The 16,176-nt window shown below is 49.3% G+C and overlaps 1 protein-coding gene across 2 annotated transcripts in view; it reads right to left on the bottom strand.

Annotated features, from left to right (window-relative positions):
- Window positions 1–15,833, bottom strand: part of Pik3c2b (phosphatidylinositol-4-phosphate 3-kinase catalytic subunit type 2 beta) — a 63,261-nt gene extending 47,428 nt beyond the window's left edge. For both annotated transcript variants that reach the window (XR_013088495.1, XM_076832445.1), the window contains exon 1: window positions 15,458–15,833. The gene's annotated coding sequence lies outside the window, so the exon portion shown is untranslated. The remainder of the gene's footprint in view (window positions 1–15,457) is intronic.
- Between the last annotated feature and the right edge of the window lie 343 nt (window positions 15,834–16,176).

Genomic DNA, 16,176 nt, shown 5'->3' with positions numbered 1-16,176 from the left:
GGCATCCCACCATTTTAGTCGTTTTTAGGCAGGGAAGAGAACTGGGTTCTAGGACTTCCCTAGGAAGGGCCCCTCAGTACCTCCCCTCAGGACAGACAGGATCCAAGGGACTGGAGGGCATAAGGACTTAACCCCTTTGGCTTCTAGATTTTTCTCTTCAGAGAGGACCTCTGTCTCTATCCATCCCTCAACACCTACAATTACCACACTCCAATCCTGCAGGCTTTGCCAGCCCCAGACCTCATGCCACACACTGGCTGCCCTGCTCCAGCTGTCCCTCCCCAGCTCTACTGACAGTGATATCAATTCATCCTGTACCAGGAACCACACTCCTCCAGCAGGAAGTGATTCAATGAGGTCAAGCAGGCCAATTCCTTGCCTCCAACAGATGTGCATCTGACCTCTGCTTCCTTATTGAAAACCCACAGTCTCTGCCAGGCACGTGGTGCGCACGCCTGTAACCCCAGTGGTTCAGGAAGCTAAGGCAGGAGGATCACAAATTCAAAGCCAGACTCAGCAACTTAGCAAGACCCTGTCTCAAAATAAAAAAATAAAAAGGGCTGCGGATGTGGCTCAGTGGTTAAGTGCCCCTGAGTTCAATCCCTGGTACCAAAAACACAACAAAACAAAAACCCACAGTCTCATACACCTCTCTATACGTGTCTTGATTCAGTCCATTACTGAAGCGCGTGTATACCAAGAAGGCAATAAGGTCTGTTTTCTAGCCTGTGTTCCCTCTGAGAAGTTCTCCTTTAGCTCCAAATGTGAGGACACAGAAAATAGCTGCTGTGTTTTCTTCCCACTCATTTATTCCCTCTCTAGCATTTTCTTAGTCAAATTTTAGCAACCCCGAGTAATTCACCATTTTCTACTAGGACTCACTCTCCATCTCTCATTGCCTGGGTGCATCCTGGACTTTCCACTAATATGACGCTAAACTAGACACAAGAGTTTAAGAAGAAGCCAGTCACAGTGGTGCACGCCTATAATCCCAGTAGCTTGGGAGGCTGAGGCAGGAGGATTGCCAGTTCAAAGCCAGCCTCAGCAATTTAGTGAGGCCCTAAGCAACTCAGAGATCCTGTCTCTACATGAAAAGGGCTGGGGATGTGGCTCAGTGGTTAAGCACCCCTGGGTTCAATCCCCTAGTGTGTGTGTGTGTGTGTGTGTGTGTGTGTGTGTGTATAAAGAGTTTTAAGAAGAGGCTTTTGTGTACAACGATATGAAAAATTGTGCTCTATATGTGTAATATGAAAAGTAATGCACTCTGCTATCATATAGAACAAATTAAAATTTTTAAAAAATTAAAAAAATAAGAAGAGGCTTTCTGTGATATAGATGAGCACAGGAACAGGGGCTGGGAGCCTGCTGGACATGGTTAGAGGTAGTCCAGTCTGCATGCTCTGCTAGCTTCCATCCGACCCCAGCTCAGAAGATTCCAGCACACTCCTGCAGACGCTGGGCTCTGTGTATAAAGACAGACAGGGGTGGAAGACGTGAGGCAGCTCGTGGCTCCTCTCAGAATACTCCTTCCTTTAGAGCCGACAATTGAGACCACAGGGCCAGGACCTGGGGCTGGCAGTCAGCTGAATGGAACGTTTGGCAAAGGGGAAGAAAAGCCTTGGCAGCTGTGGATCCCTAACCCAGGAACCATCCCGGGAGCCGGAACAGCCACATCCCCTCTGTCTGGTCCCTGCCTCCTTCATTCCCGGGAAAGAAGCCATAGCCCCACGAACCTGCCCTTCTCCTTCGGTCCCTGTAGGGCCACAGCGTTTCAAAGGACTCCTCCACTACCTCTACCAACCAGAGAAAGGTGAGGGGGCAGGATGTTGGTGAGGACAAGCAAAGATCCCAGGATGACCTCCCCTTACCAACCTTGACCTCTAGCAGGGGGGCCTCCTGAGTATCATCACATGCAACCTTCACATCATCCCAAATCCAAAAAGCCACCCCTGGGAACAGCAACACCTTGGAATCCTAAAGTACTGTGGGTGCTGTGTAGTAAGAGGCTGAGGCCCCTCCTCAGGAAGGGGACACAGAAAAGGGGTTGCATGGGGTTCAGGACATAGAAATTGCCTTCAGCTCCTCCCTCCCCCCCATCTGCTATCCTCCTCCTCCCCAGCTTGGCTTCAGCACACCTTTTACTTCCTGCAAACCGAGGCCTCCTGCAAAGCCCAGATTATCACCTGTCACCTTCAGCCTAGGTTCAGATTCTTAGCTGATGCCCCGTGGGATCCAGTTTTCCAGGATTCCTGCCTGGGTCGGGAAAACTCCCCAGAAGAGGCCAGCCCATGAAAGACTCCATAAAGCAGGTCACAGCTGTCCCTTCCAGACAGGGCAGCAAAATGAGGACAAAACAGACCAACAAGGTCCTGCTCCGCCCGGAGGGCATCGGTGAGATCTGCTCCATCATAGCTGGGGACCCCTGGAGTCCTTGTGCCCTGGCTGGGCTGACCCACCAGTGTCTGCCTGGAGCACAGAGGCAGCACTGAAGCCTGCGTAGATCGGGGGCAAACCCCTGAGCAAGCAGATGAGGATGGATGGCAGGGTAACTGCAGAGGCAGAAGACTCACCAGAGGACCCCAAATGATGCCACTGAGATCATACCTGGAAAAAAGGCATCTTTGCTAGGATCCAACCCTTGGTTTTTTATAGAGGGTCTCCAATTCATTCAATTATAATTCCTTGAGTGTTTTCTTTTTGGTAGCAACTTTCTCAGAAAGCTCTCACTTCTGGATGATAAATCCTCGTTTCTGTTACAGATGAAGAGAAATGAGGCCCACCGGGAAGAAGTGCCTTTGCCCTGGGCCTCACACTGAAATCACTGCAGAGTTGGGAAGGACCCACAGACCTGGTACGGTGAGGTTACCGTGGTGCTGATACCCAGAAACAACCTCAGCCCCAGCCCTGGGCTCTCCCTCCATGATTGCCGGATTGCCAGAGCCATGGGACCAAGAGGACCCAAGAGACGGCAACCAGAATGATCAAGCACACAGAGTAGGGTAGGTGGCCAGCAGCTCCCTTGGGGAGGTACTCTCTGGGGTGCCTTGGAGGCCTGGGTGTGGGAGCCAGTGGGCAGGGACAGGCTGTGTGGGCGGTGGGCTGCCGGCAGCTGACTACCACCTGCTCTGCTCTGAGGAGGGCCAAAGGAAGTCAAGCAGAACAAGGCCGAGAGGGGCGAGCCAGCCAGCCATGGCAACCAGCGGAGGTGCCAACCAGCCCCCACACCATGCTAGAAGCAAACTCTTTCCCTCCCTCTGGGCACAGAAGCTCTGAACCACATGCTCCGCCCCTCCCCAAGCCCTGCCTACTGTGCCTCTGCTACCAGGGCATTCCTGGACCAGCAGTGTAGACATGTGGGCTAATCATAGAGCAGAATGTCTTCAATTCATGCTAACTCTCCACATGGATGCACTCTCTGATGGACTAGTCATTCGCAGGACCCAGAGCCACTAGCATGAGCATGAGCATGCTCCTGCCAAGCTGAGCACGCTCCCCAACACCACAACCACTCCCCTCGCACCCACACCTTTCTCCCATGCCCTCCAGCCACTCCTCAGAACTCCCACTCCATACTTACCCACACTTTTCAGACCTTCCCCCATACACATCTTGTACCCCACACACCACCCACAATCCCTATACCTCCCCATCTTCCCAACCCCACCCCACACCCTTCCCACACACCCTCCTCGCCTCCCATCTTGCTGCAGACTCTCCACCCATCACCCTACACACACATCCTCCAAATTCCTCCCTCCCTCCCAGGCTCCCTGAGGAGAAGAGGAAAAGCTGGCTTAGACCCCATGAGGTCATGTTCCTAGTATCACTGGCAGAGAAGTCTGAAAAAAGTAGAGGGAAGGTTGAACCCGGAAGAAAAAGAAAAACAGGACCTCTGGGTTCCAGGGACAGTTCTGGCCCTTCCCCAGGCGGGCTCTTCCTTGTTTGCATTCCAGCACGCCCAGGGCAGGCCCTGCAGCCAGGACAGCACCCTGGGAGACGCAGCCCGCCAGGAAGGGAGATTCAGACAACTTCCCCAGGGCCGCTTCCCATTTCCCAAAAGCCTCCAGGTCTCAGGCAGGCCCCGGGATGGCCGGTTATTTCCTCAGTCAGAAAGGTGTGGAAAAGCCCCACAGACTAGGGTGGGAAAGGAAAGGGGAACCAGCTTGCAAGCAGGCCCCAGCTTTTACAGACTGGCACCAGTCAGCCAGATACTAATTTACACAGGGGTGCTAGAGGCCAAGGTGTGAGTCCTTCCCACGAACATCTGCCTCTGTCACCGGAAGGCAGGGAGCTGAAACTCCAAACCTCAGGTCTTATGTTCTCACCCAAGAAAATTTAAAGTCAGACACCTTAAAGTCACACAAGAGAACTTTATTGTAAATGAAAGTGAGGTGAAAGGAAAGTAAAAGCAAAGTGAGGCTCAAGCAGAGAGCACTCTCAAGACAGAGGGGGTGGGCCGTCTCCAAGCAGAGAACACAGAGAACAGCCTGTCTCCAATTTTATTACTGTTTGCTGATTACCAGGAGAGCTGGGGACCACCTTCTGTACTCTTTGCCAGTCAGGTGTTCAAATCCTCCTTCACATGGGGTGGTGGAGTTTTTGACCTTAGTTATTCCACTCTCCAGACCTGTCATGGTGGCCCTTCTATTTTGGGGGGCTTCATCTACAAGTCAATCCCTTGTTAATGTGGGCACTGGGGTCAGTAACTGGTCAGGAGTCACCTTAGTGCACCAGCGCTACTAAAAGAATCTTCTTTCCCAGACAATCGGAGACACCTATAGCCATATTCCTAACTTCACATCAGCCGCAGTGACCCTGTCAAGAGTCAGTCCCATTAATCCTTTTCTCTTGACATGTAAAAAAGAAAATAGCTCCCTTGCTTTTGTCTGTTTTCTACAGATTACGTACCACCATTTGATTTCTTAAGATAGTTTAAAGAAGAACCCTAAAGTAATTGAAAGAACACTTGTGACCTTGCCATGCATTTCACTGTTCAGTACTAGTTACCACCTAACACCTTTAAGAAGCAAATCTGAGGAGGGGAGTGTCCACCCCGGCAGACCCTGGGAGGAGTGTTCTACTAAGAGGTAGGAGAACTGATCTCTAGGGTAAGCCTCTCGATTCCTTGCTCCTGAGCACAGGAATCTCTTGCCCTTCTCTAGAACATCTCCCCCAACACTGCCCACCAGGCAATCTGTCCCTTTGAGTCAGTGATCCCTTCAATCGTGGCCTTGGCTATTATTAGCCTAGCCCGATCCAAGTGACCACCAGCCTTCCCCAGTAGCCACGCAGTTCCAAGCTGGAAGCCTGCAGCCCAGAAAGATATCCTGCTCTAGGGTCAGCCAAGGACACTGAACTCAGAGGGTTGACCAAAGATGCTCAACAGAGAAACACCATATGGGGTGCAGGACTCTAAGAGAGACTGAGAAGTGAGATCCTCTCCTGACAGCCTCTCAGTGTCCCAGAACTCCCAAACCACAGCAAGGGGATGTCTAGATGGGGAACTGGGGAGTAGGGGCAGCAGGCAGGGTCCTGATGGTGCCAACCCATGGAGTTCCAGTTAGGGATCCCCAGCACGGCCTGGCTAAGCCCTGAACATGTGGCAGTGGTAGGTTTCAGTCTGTCCTCAGCCCCTCATCTGCATGCACAGCAGGGTGTGGTCTGCCCTGTCCTATTATTCATTCACTAGGGACCCTTAGGCCTCCGGGCGGCCTGGTAGTCGCACACCCCTTCCCCTTCCTCCTGCTTGCTCTGGGTCTTCTCTTTCCATCCCAACCCAACATCCTCAGAAGCCTCCCCAGTTAGCCCTTGCAATCTCTCCTCACTGTCTTATTTTCAGTGTCTCCTTAATGCTCTGCTGCTCCCTGCCATGCTGACTTATCTGGTGGCCCTGGTGTCTGCTGGACAAGAGCAACATCTTACCCCAGAGCATATTAAACTGCTTTGCATCTCTATGCATGGAGAAGTCGCAAAGATTTTCAAAGAAGAAAGTGACTTTGGTGGGAAGGGCAGGGTAGAGCAAGGAATCACACCTAGGGCCTGATGCCTTCCTTTGATCTCCTATCCTCCAATTTGCACAGGAAGTTCCCAAAGGAGACCGAGCCCAGGTCTATGCTAGGCAAAGAGAATACTCAGCAGGGGGGATGACCACCCAACAGAGCACAGCACACTCATCTTCCACATAAGACCCTCCCCCAGGGCCTCCCAGGAGAGCTACAGTCAGAGGCCTTTCTCGGCACAGAGTAGGTGACAGTGCTTGCAGCTGATGAGTGTAGTGGCATGTGACTGTATGGGTAAGCACACAGGAGCCAGTGACCCATAGGAGCTGGGTTGAAAGACCTCTACAACACATGTAAATGCCATTTGCAAAGTCTATACTTTGAGCATTGCAAATTAGTATCTCCAGGGGCGTGCTCACCATCATAACTGGAGTGAGGACATAACACTTTGTTTGGGTGGGAGAACAGAGGCTAAATGGCTATGACCATCACCAGAAATGGAAGGAAGCAAACAGGCCTTTTATTTCCTCTGGCATTTTGTGCCAGGTATTGTCTTATTTAATCCCCACAACAGTCCTTAAATGTGGATATTATTATCCTTATTTTACGGATGAGGAAACTAGAAAACAGGAAAGGGATTGAGTAATTTGCACAAGGTCACGCAACCTGGAAATGATAGAATCAAGAGTTACACGGAAGCTTGTGTGAGTTCAAAATCCAGAATCTTCTTCCTGCCCTGCCACAGAAACCCAGGCACATCACATCTGACAAGAGTTCTCCACGATGCTGGTGATGACTCTGGGGGCACCCTTATCCTCCCCCTCCATATCCCAAGAGCACTTCCCTCCTCCAGGCCACTCCAAAAAAGAAACCAAGCACCAAAAGCCAACAAGCCCCAACAAAACAAAACAAGACAGAACACGGTTTTGCAGATAAGAGAACCAACAGCCAGAGGGGAAAAATGACTTTTCTGAATTCACACAGCTGGTCAGCAGCCGAGGTGGGACCTGATGGGGTGCAGGCATTCCAGGGCTCTTCTCTTGTGACATCTCAAGTCTCTTGCTCCCTTTCTTAAAATCCTTTGGGGAAGGTAATCCCCACCCTTTCTCTTCTAACCTCTCTTAAATTGGTCCATTCCTTTCCAAGCTTTGGCTACTTTTATTAAATGAAACTATTTATATAAAGCACATATTGGCCAGGCGTGGTGGCACACACCTGTAATTCCAGTGACTCAGGAAGCTGAAGCAGCAGGATCCAAGTTCAAGGTCAGGCTTGGCAGTTTATTAAGACTTTGCCTTCAAATAAAATATACAAAGGGCTGGGACCTGGCGCAGTGGCACACACCTGTAATCTCACTGGCTCATGAGCTTGAGGCAAGAGGACTGCAAGTTCCAAACTAGCTTCAACAATTTAGTGAGGCCCTAAGCAACTTAGTGAGACCTTGCCTCAAAATATAAAGGACTGGGATGTAGCTCAGTGGTAAAGCACCCTGGGTTCAATCCCCAGTACCACACACACACACACACACACATACACACACAAGGCACATATTGGATACCAAAGAATTATTATGCCTCTCTCTTTTTTTTTTTAAAAAAGAGAGAGTGAGAGAGGAGAGAGAGAGAGAGAGAGAGAGAGAATTTTTTGATATTTATTTTTTAGTTATCGGCGGACACAACATCTTTGTTTGTATGTGGTGCTGAGAATCGAACCCAGGCCGCACTCATGCCAGGCGAGCGCGCTACCACTTGAGCCACATCCCCAGCCCTATTATGCCTCTCTTGCAAACAATTACTCTCTTATTTGAAAATTATTTTCTGGGGCACAAAAAGAAATTACAATTCCTCTCTCATACCTAAATGATTGAGATGCCCCTTAACTTGTCTGTCTACCCTGCCCACCCCAAGAAGGTATATGCTCTCTGTTGCCAAGAGTCTCCCTCCTATGAGAACACTTGCTTCTCCCTTTCCTTATCCGATATTCAAGATGCTCCAGTGGAGTCCTAGTCCCGTTCCCTGAATGTCACCCTAGATGCCAATAAGCATTATCCATCCTCCAGAGTCCCAAGTTTTCCTACAAACCTCTACTCATGCTGGTGCACCAATGCTCTGCCCTCTACAAAGTCCCACTCTGAGACCACAGCCTGGGCTCATCTGAGTTGTCCCTTTGGAACATCTCCAAAATGTTAAATGTGTCCTACCACAGTTGGATGCTATTTCATATTATCCCTATGAGTGATCAGAATATAAATAATAACTTTTATTTGTAATTATGAAGCACTTTCACAGACATTAGCCCATTAATATTAAGAATAAAGATTATATCTCATTTATCTTGGATTCCCATTCTGCCTAGTACACTTTTTTTTTTTTTTTTTTTAATCTGCCTAAGTTATACTAACTCTCAGAGCAACAGATCACTCATTACCCACTGCCATGAGGGATTCATCCTTGGGCTGGGGATGTGGCTCAAGCGGTAGCGCACTCGTCTGGCATGCGTGCGGCCCAGGTTCGATCCTCAGCACCACATACAAAGATGTTGTGTCCGCCGAAAATAAATATTGAAAAATTCTCTCTCTCTCTCTCTCTCTCTCTCTCTCTCTCTCTCTCTCTCTCTCTGTCCCACTCTCTCTTTAAAAAAAAAAAAAAATGAGGGATTCATCCATTCACCTGCATTCTGCAGGAAACAAGGTGGTAAGGACCACTCTGGACTCAGAGTTGTATCCCTAAATTTAGCATGAACCTATTAAAGAGGGATGATTAAAAAAATAAAATAAAACAGTAACAAGCTGACCCGGTGGTGCACGCCTGTAATCCCAGAGGCTGAGACAGGAGGATGGAAGGTTCAAAGCCAGCCTCAGTAACTTAGTGAGACCCTTTCCCTAAATAAAATACAAAATAGGGCTAGGGATGTGGCTCAGTGGTTGAGTCCCCCGGAGTCCAATCCCCAGTACCCAAATAAAAAGAAATTAAAAAGGCTAGAGTTGTAGCTAACCCTGGGTTCAGTTCCCAGGACTATTTTTAAAAGAAAAAAAAAAAAAAACACCTGCCATTGATTAGCTTTTGTCTCTATCCCATATTATCCATGGATATACTGCAAGTGTCCTTCTCAAACCTTCTTTGAGATCAGCCAAAGTTTATCTCTAATTCCCTGATCTATCAGGGTAAGATCTCTGTCAATAAGTAAAGAAACCTGGTTGTTAAGTCATTCTTTTTTTTCATTTTATTTTATTTATTTATTTTCATGTGGTGCTGAGGATTGAACCTAGGGCTTTAGCACATGCTAGGCAAGCACTCTACCACTGAGCCACCACCCCAGCCCAGCTTAAGTCATTCTTAGTGAACTAAGTTTTCTCAGAACATAAACTCCAGGAAGACAGGGATTTTATCTAACTCCTTTGCTGCTGCGTACTTAGAATGTCAGTGTGCATTCACATCCAAATGCTGAATGGTTGAATGAATGAATACAAAAAAACTGCAGACTCCCTCAATGGCTCTGGCCAGATTCAAACTACATTGGGCTCACCTCTTTCACCACATGCTTCCATTCATTCCCCATCTTGCCCCCATTCATTCCCCATCCTGCCCCAGTTCCTACTCATTGTTCAGATCTCAGCTAACATTTCATTTCCTCCCCAAAGTCTGACCACCGAGATACCCCACTCATGAGTTCACAGGCATCCCACGTTTCCCCCACCACAGCCTATTGACTTGCTGGACTCCCCACTCAGAGGTAAGTTCTGGGCTGTCACTGGAAATACCAAGTCAGGAGCTTGGGTGCAGCTCAGTGCTAGAGCACGTGCCTACCAAGCATAAGACCCTCCATTTGATTTCTAGCAGAGCAAAAACAAAAACAAAAAAATAAAAACAACCAGTTGGGCGTGGTGGTGCACACCTGCAACCCCAATGGCTCCGTGGGCTGAGGTAGGAGGATCACAAGTTCAAAGTCAGCCTCAGCAACTCAGTGAGGCTGTAAGCAACTAAGAAAGACACTTTCTCAAAATAAATAAATAAATAAATAAAAGAACTGGGGAATGTAGCTCAGTGGTTAGACACCCCTGGGCCAATCCCCAGTACCAAATCTCAATTCTCTCATCTGTGAAGGGGGAAGAGACAATTTCATCATTATCCATTTCCTCCGAAGCTGGGGGCAGAGATAGAAAATTAAGAAAATGCTCAAGATACTACAGGTAGACAGATGCTCAGTGTAACTATTCTCCATCGTGTGCTGTTAATTTTTACTGTGGACCTGAACTTTACCCAAGGGCCTCCTTTTTTGCCTTCCTGGTTGGGATCATCTGCAACAGCATAGTCAAAAGCTCATTTATTCTAAGGTTTTCTCAACTCTTTGAAAAAAACCAATCTGTAGTCCAGGAACTGTATTTCTTTTCTTCATCCCTGTCCCCACTTCCCAGCCCCTCTGTGTGTGTGTGTGTGTGTATGTGTGTGTGTGTCTGTCTGTCTGTCTCTCTCTCTCTCTCTCTCTCTCTCTAAATGAATTAATCATTATACAATTTTTTTTAAATATATTTATTTTTTAATTACAGGTGGACACAATATCTATATTTTTATTTTATGTGGTGCTAAAGATCGAACTCAGGGCCTCATACATGTGAGGCAAGAGCTCTACCACTGAGCTACAGCCCCAGCCCCTCATTATTCAATTTTTTATTCATATTATTATTGTTGAGGAACCTGGGGATTGTACTCAGGAGCACTTTACCACGGAACCCTTTTTACTTTGAGACACAGTCTGGCTAAGTTGCTGAGGCTGGCCTCAAACTTCTAATCCTCCTGCTTCAGTCTTCCAAGCAGCTGAGATGATAGTTTTGAACCACCCCCACTTGGCTTATTAATATTATTTGTAGCCAGGTGCAGTGGTACACGCCTATAAACCTGGTGGATCAGGAGGCTAAGGCAGGAGAATCACAAGTTCAAAGCTAGCCTCAGCAACTTATGGAGATCCTGTCTCAAAATAAAATATAAAAAAGGGGCTGTGATGTGGCTCAGTGGTTAAAACCCCCTGGGTTCAATCTGCAGTACACACACACACACACACATATATAATTTGTAATTGATAAATCATAATCATGTACATTCATCGGGTATCTAATATTGTCTCTTTATTTAAAATCTGCCTTCTTAGGATCTACAGTGGAAATCTGACATCCCTGGCTACAATGTTCTTGGGAACATATTGTCTTCTAATTTGCAGGCAATCTCTCCTTTCTTGGTCAGGATTAAATCTACTCTCTTGGCACTCCAACTCACTTCGACTTCCTTTCCAGTCTGGAAGACACACAGCATAGCAAGTCAGGAATGTGACAGATGCTCTGCTTTCAGAGAGTAGGGCTCTTGGGAGATGTCAAAAGTTGGGGACTCCAACATTACATTATCTGGGCTCTAGATGAGTTTGTGAAGTGACAAGAAGAGCTCCTGCAAATAGGAGCTTCTACCTGGCAAGGCCAACTAGTGTTTCAAATGTTATCTCGTGGCCCTCTATTTCTTTTCCCTCACCCTTATGCCTTCTGGTGTGTTGCAGAGGATACCATGTAATCAGAGAGAGAGAGGCAGACAGACAGCTTGGCTGGAGAGAAGGCTTCCACTCAAGCTTGTTCCTGGTGGGCCTGGCTTAGCAGGTATGGGGTGTGGAGAAGAACCACATGTGGGCAGCAGCTCTCAATCCTGACACCCACCCCCACAGTGGGCAGGTTGCAGGGAGAGGAGGAGATGGCTCCCCTTGCCTCAGCACAGAGACCATAGACAGAGGTGCAAAGCATAGCAAGAAGAACTGTCAAAAAGAAAAGAAGCCAATGCCCTGGAGAAATCTGTGGGGAGGACAACTCGCAGTCCTTGGTTGCTTAGGGTGGGCTAGTGTTCACAGAGGAGGCTGGGGCTGGGGTTGTAGCTCAGTGGTAGGGTGCTTGCCTAGCATACGTGGGGCCCTGGGTTCCATCCCCAGCTCTGGGGAAGAAAATGGAAAGGAAGGCCCAGGAAGAAAGGAGGTGAAGCAAGGTTCCAAGGAAGGTATGGTGCAGGGGTGACAGAATTAAGGTGGAAGGATAGCTTCCAAAAAGGTACAAGATCTTTGGCTTCTTTGAAATATGAATCTTCAAGGTCTTTTCCAGTTTTAATGCTTTATATCAATAGGAACTGCAAGAATCATCCCTAAAATTCCATTGTATAGAACAGAGACAAAATGAAGCAGATATGAAACTACCAAAATAAGAACCCTGCCTTAATTTTCCCAGGTCCCTTAATTTTCCCAAGTCCCAAACCTCCTACCAGAGTTGTCCACACAGCTATGAAGTCAGTCACACCAGGCAGCAAAATTATTTGATCTGATTATCCCAAGTCTTCTCCCAGGAAAGGTGAGGATGGAAAAAAAAAAAAAAAAAAAAAAAGGTGGTGGTGGGGGTGGGGGGCAGCAGGTAAGGATTCTCATACATGTGCCTCAACCCCAACAATCAGGAATTAAAAAGGTACTCAGCTGGGCAGGAGCTGGGTAGAGAAAAATCATCCTCCCAAGCCCCTGTCCTGGAGAAGTATATTATCTAAGGTAGGTACCAGGCTGGTGGCATCTTAGGGACATTCAAGGAGTCCACTACAAATGAGTTCTGCAACTCTGCTGCCTCTGTCCATTCTAAGACCCAATATCTCTGCTAGTGGCATTGAGGCTACAAGCACAGTGTTATGCAGTGAGATTGCCTGAATCAAATCTCACCTCTGTCATTTCCTAGTTGGCTGACATCAGTGTTAGCTGTCATATTATTTGCCAGCTCAGCATTACCTTGTCCATAGGAAGTAGCAGCCTTTGGAAGGTATTTGTCTCTACCCAGTTCCCTCTTAACATTAGCAGCTTTTTCCCCCCGCCCTCTCCCAGTTCCCATCCTATCTCTATTTAAAGAGAAATGCCCAAGGTATAATGCCTTCATATTGTCATATCACTCTTCCTTTAACCAAAAAGGAAAGGTTCTGGAACATTCCCTACTCCATATTCTCCTCATCCCACCCCATCCACACCCATGACTGTTCTTCCTCCCTTATAATGAATGCTAGATGAGTAACACACACTTATTATACAGGACTCTGCAGTTTTCGGAGTGTTTTTTTTTTTTTTTTTTTTGGCAGGGCAGGGGAGTGCTGGGGATGGAACCCATGGCCTTGTGCATGCAAAGCAAACACTCTAACCCTAACCCTAACCCTAACCCTAACACCAACTTTTCCCCCACATTTTTTATTGGTGCATTATAGTTGTATATACTGATGCGTACATAGTTATACACAATACACAATATAACAATATAGTCAAAGAGTTTGCACACATACTTTCATTTGGTTCATGGTAAGCAGTGTATTTTATCCTTAAAACAATCCCAGGAGCCTAGGTACCCCCATTTTATAAATATTGCAAACTAAATCTAAAGTTCACAAATTGCCTGTGCTCACACAACTATAAAGTCAGTCACACCAAGACTCAAAACTGGGCTTCCTAACACTGTTTTCTCTACTACTCCACATCCACACTACGATATCCAAGTTCACATTATGTTCTCCAAAAGGCACAGAGACCCTCCCTCAGTTCTCTCCCTGCTTGCACAGGCAGGCCTTCAAGGCTGAAAGCCCACAGACCTGAGACACCTACAAACACAGGCCTATCTGGGGTGGGGATACCACAGAGGGGACCAAAAGCTCAGGAAGGTTTGGAGCTCAACTTTATTAAAGTGCAACTAAGTCATGGCAATGACCACAGGCATTTCAGACGACTGGGAAAGCCCAAAGAAGCACCCCCCAAATGCTTAGGGCCTTAGATAAACTGATCCCAACGTATCTCCCTTCCTCACCCATGCTTCTAGTGGAGAGGAAAATGGACAAGTGGCTTTCCTGCCAGACCCGAGAGCTTCATGGGATTCAGACATACACACCCATGCACACTCAGCAGTAAGCTCAGAGCCATGGAAATCAAACCTTAAGCTCACCCAAAAGCCAAAGAAGAAGCAGCCACAGCCTGGGTCCAGGGCTCCGGCTCAGAGCCACTGTCTCCTCAGGCGCTGGCTGCCAGGAAGAGCTATAAAATGTGCCTCGACTTAATTTTTCCATGGACACAACCCCAGATGGGACTGCCAGGCTCTGGAGGAGCTGAGATTCTAAAGACTCAGTGCCCCAGGATCCATAGCTGTAGCTGGGGACAGGGAGAGTATTCTGGGGTCAGGGTTGCCACCCTCTGGGTCATTTTTCTTCCTAATATCTTTCTAAGGCCTAGTGCAGCCATAAAGTAAGTTTTCATTAAAGACTGATTCTGGGTTGGAATTCAGTGCAAATTGCTTACATCTGCTTGGCCATGTCCCAGACAGTCAGGTAGTTTAGAGAAAGGAGGGGCAGTGTTGGCCCACTTCTGGGAGCAGGAATAACTGTGTGCTGAAGAATCTCTGGTGTTGTGCTAGACCAGCTGGCATAACTCCCCACCCAGGTTGACGAAAAATATCATCAGGACAATGGAGATTTCATCCCAAGCTTGACTGGGACTGGGGCAGGGAAGCCACAAAGACCTCAAAAGATGGAGACGGAGACTGAGGTAGAGGTTGGCTTGAAGGAGTAAGTGCCATGACTGATTCCTCTGGTATACACACGCGCACACACACACACACACACACACACACACCCCACTCCAACCTCAGCCAACTAGGGTGTGTGCACTAACTAACCTCATATATTTGGTAACCTTTTTTCACAACTCAGGATCCTGCCAAGCCCCTGGGCTCCCCACCCCACCCCACCCCGGCTTGGCAGCCTTGCCTGGGCTTCCTGCTGTGATTGCACCCCAACATCAAAGCAACCTCTGTCGGAAGCTGAGGAGGAACCAGAGACAAGTACAGGCCAGGAGAGCAGTGCTTTCCCAGAGGGCCGGGAACTCAGGCCTGAGGGTCCCTTTCCCTTTTCCAAGCTTTCTGTCTCCTTTGCTGCAATATCCTTATAAGGGAGAAGGCAATTCTCATCGCCGGGTTAAAAAATGTATATAGTGCCCAGGCTAGAATCTGACTTTTCACCCACCGTACGGAAAGGCACAAGCCGCATCGCCCCCACTCCGGGACAGGTTTTTCTTTTCTCATCTTAAACAAACAAACAAACAAACCCCCAAACCATTGGCTGGTTCAGATCGCCCTGCAGCCAGGAGCCAGGAAGTGTCTTCAGAGAGCAGGGGTGGGCCGGGACCTGGGCCGCGAGGCCGCAAAGCCGCAGGCGCGCGGTGGGTTTGGGGTGAGCAACCTGCGAGGCGCCGCGGGAGAGCTGGGGCTGCAGGGCGTCCCCGGCGCAGCCGGCCGCCGGGCAGCCTCGGCGCACCCATTGTTGCACCTCGGCTGTTGCCATGTTGGAGGGGGGCTCCTTGACCTCAGCTGCCTTGGCTCGAGGGGCGCTCTGCAGACCCCGGAGCGGTGCTCCCGCTGGGTGCGATCGTACCTGTGCTCGCTGCCGGCTTTGCTGCAACACCCGACGGGTCCTGGACTCGGCGACGCGGGCTGCCGGGGTTCGGCGCCTCCCCGGCTCGCTCTGCAGCTCCGGGCGTCCTTTGCACCAGCGCGATGTGGGGTGGCCGGCCGCACGCCGCCTCTTCCCGTTCGGCTTGCCTCTCCCGCCTCGCACCGGCTCTGGGGTCCCCGGCAGCGAAGGGCGCAAGGACCAACCTGGAGCGGGGAGTGCTCTGGGCCGAGAGCGTGCGCGAGCTGGCAGTCAGGCAACCCCGGGCGAGACAAAAGCCGGAGCAGCGGGCGAGAGGGGAGAAGCCATCTCCCGGACAGCTGGCGCACTGCACGGCGACGCGAGGCTCGGCCAGACCCTGCCTGGACAGGCAGCCGCCGGCCGCCAGCTCCAGCCGCAGCGCCGAATCGCCGCGAGCTGGAGGGCGGGGCGGCGGCGGGAACCCCGGCCGCCCCCTGCTCCCTCCCTCTCCTCCCGCCCTTCGTGCCAGTGCGTGGGGGAAGAGAAACGCGCTGGCGTCAAGTTGGGCTCTGCAAACCCGAGAGCGCAGATTTCCACTTCTCGCTTGGATGAGGGTTTTTGCAGATGGTCGTTACTTTTTCCTGCTGGAACCCGTTGGCTTTGGGTCAGACGAAAGCCAGCCAGATCAATCATGGGGCTGGAAGTGCCACAGTGTGGAGGTTCAGTTGTCGATTTGAGGA

Source organism: Callospermophilus lateralis, chromosome 13 (assembly GCF_048772815.1).
Source record: "Callospermophilus lateralis isolate mCalLat2 chromosome 13, mCalLat2.hap1, whole genome shotgun sequence".
NCBI lineage: Eukaryota > Metazoa > Chordata > Mammalia > Rodentia > Sciuridae > Callospermophilus > Callospermophilus lateralis.
The sequence above is the reverse complement of the archived record's forward strand: the minus strand, read 5'-3'. Positions and strand labels throughout refer to the sequence as shown.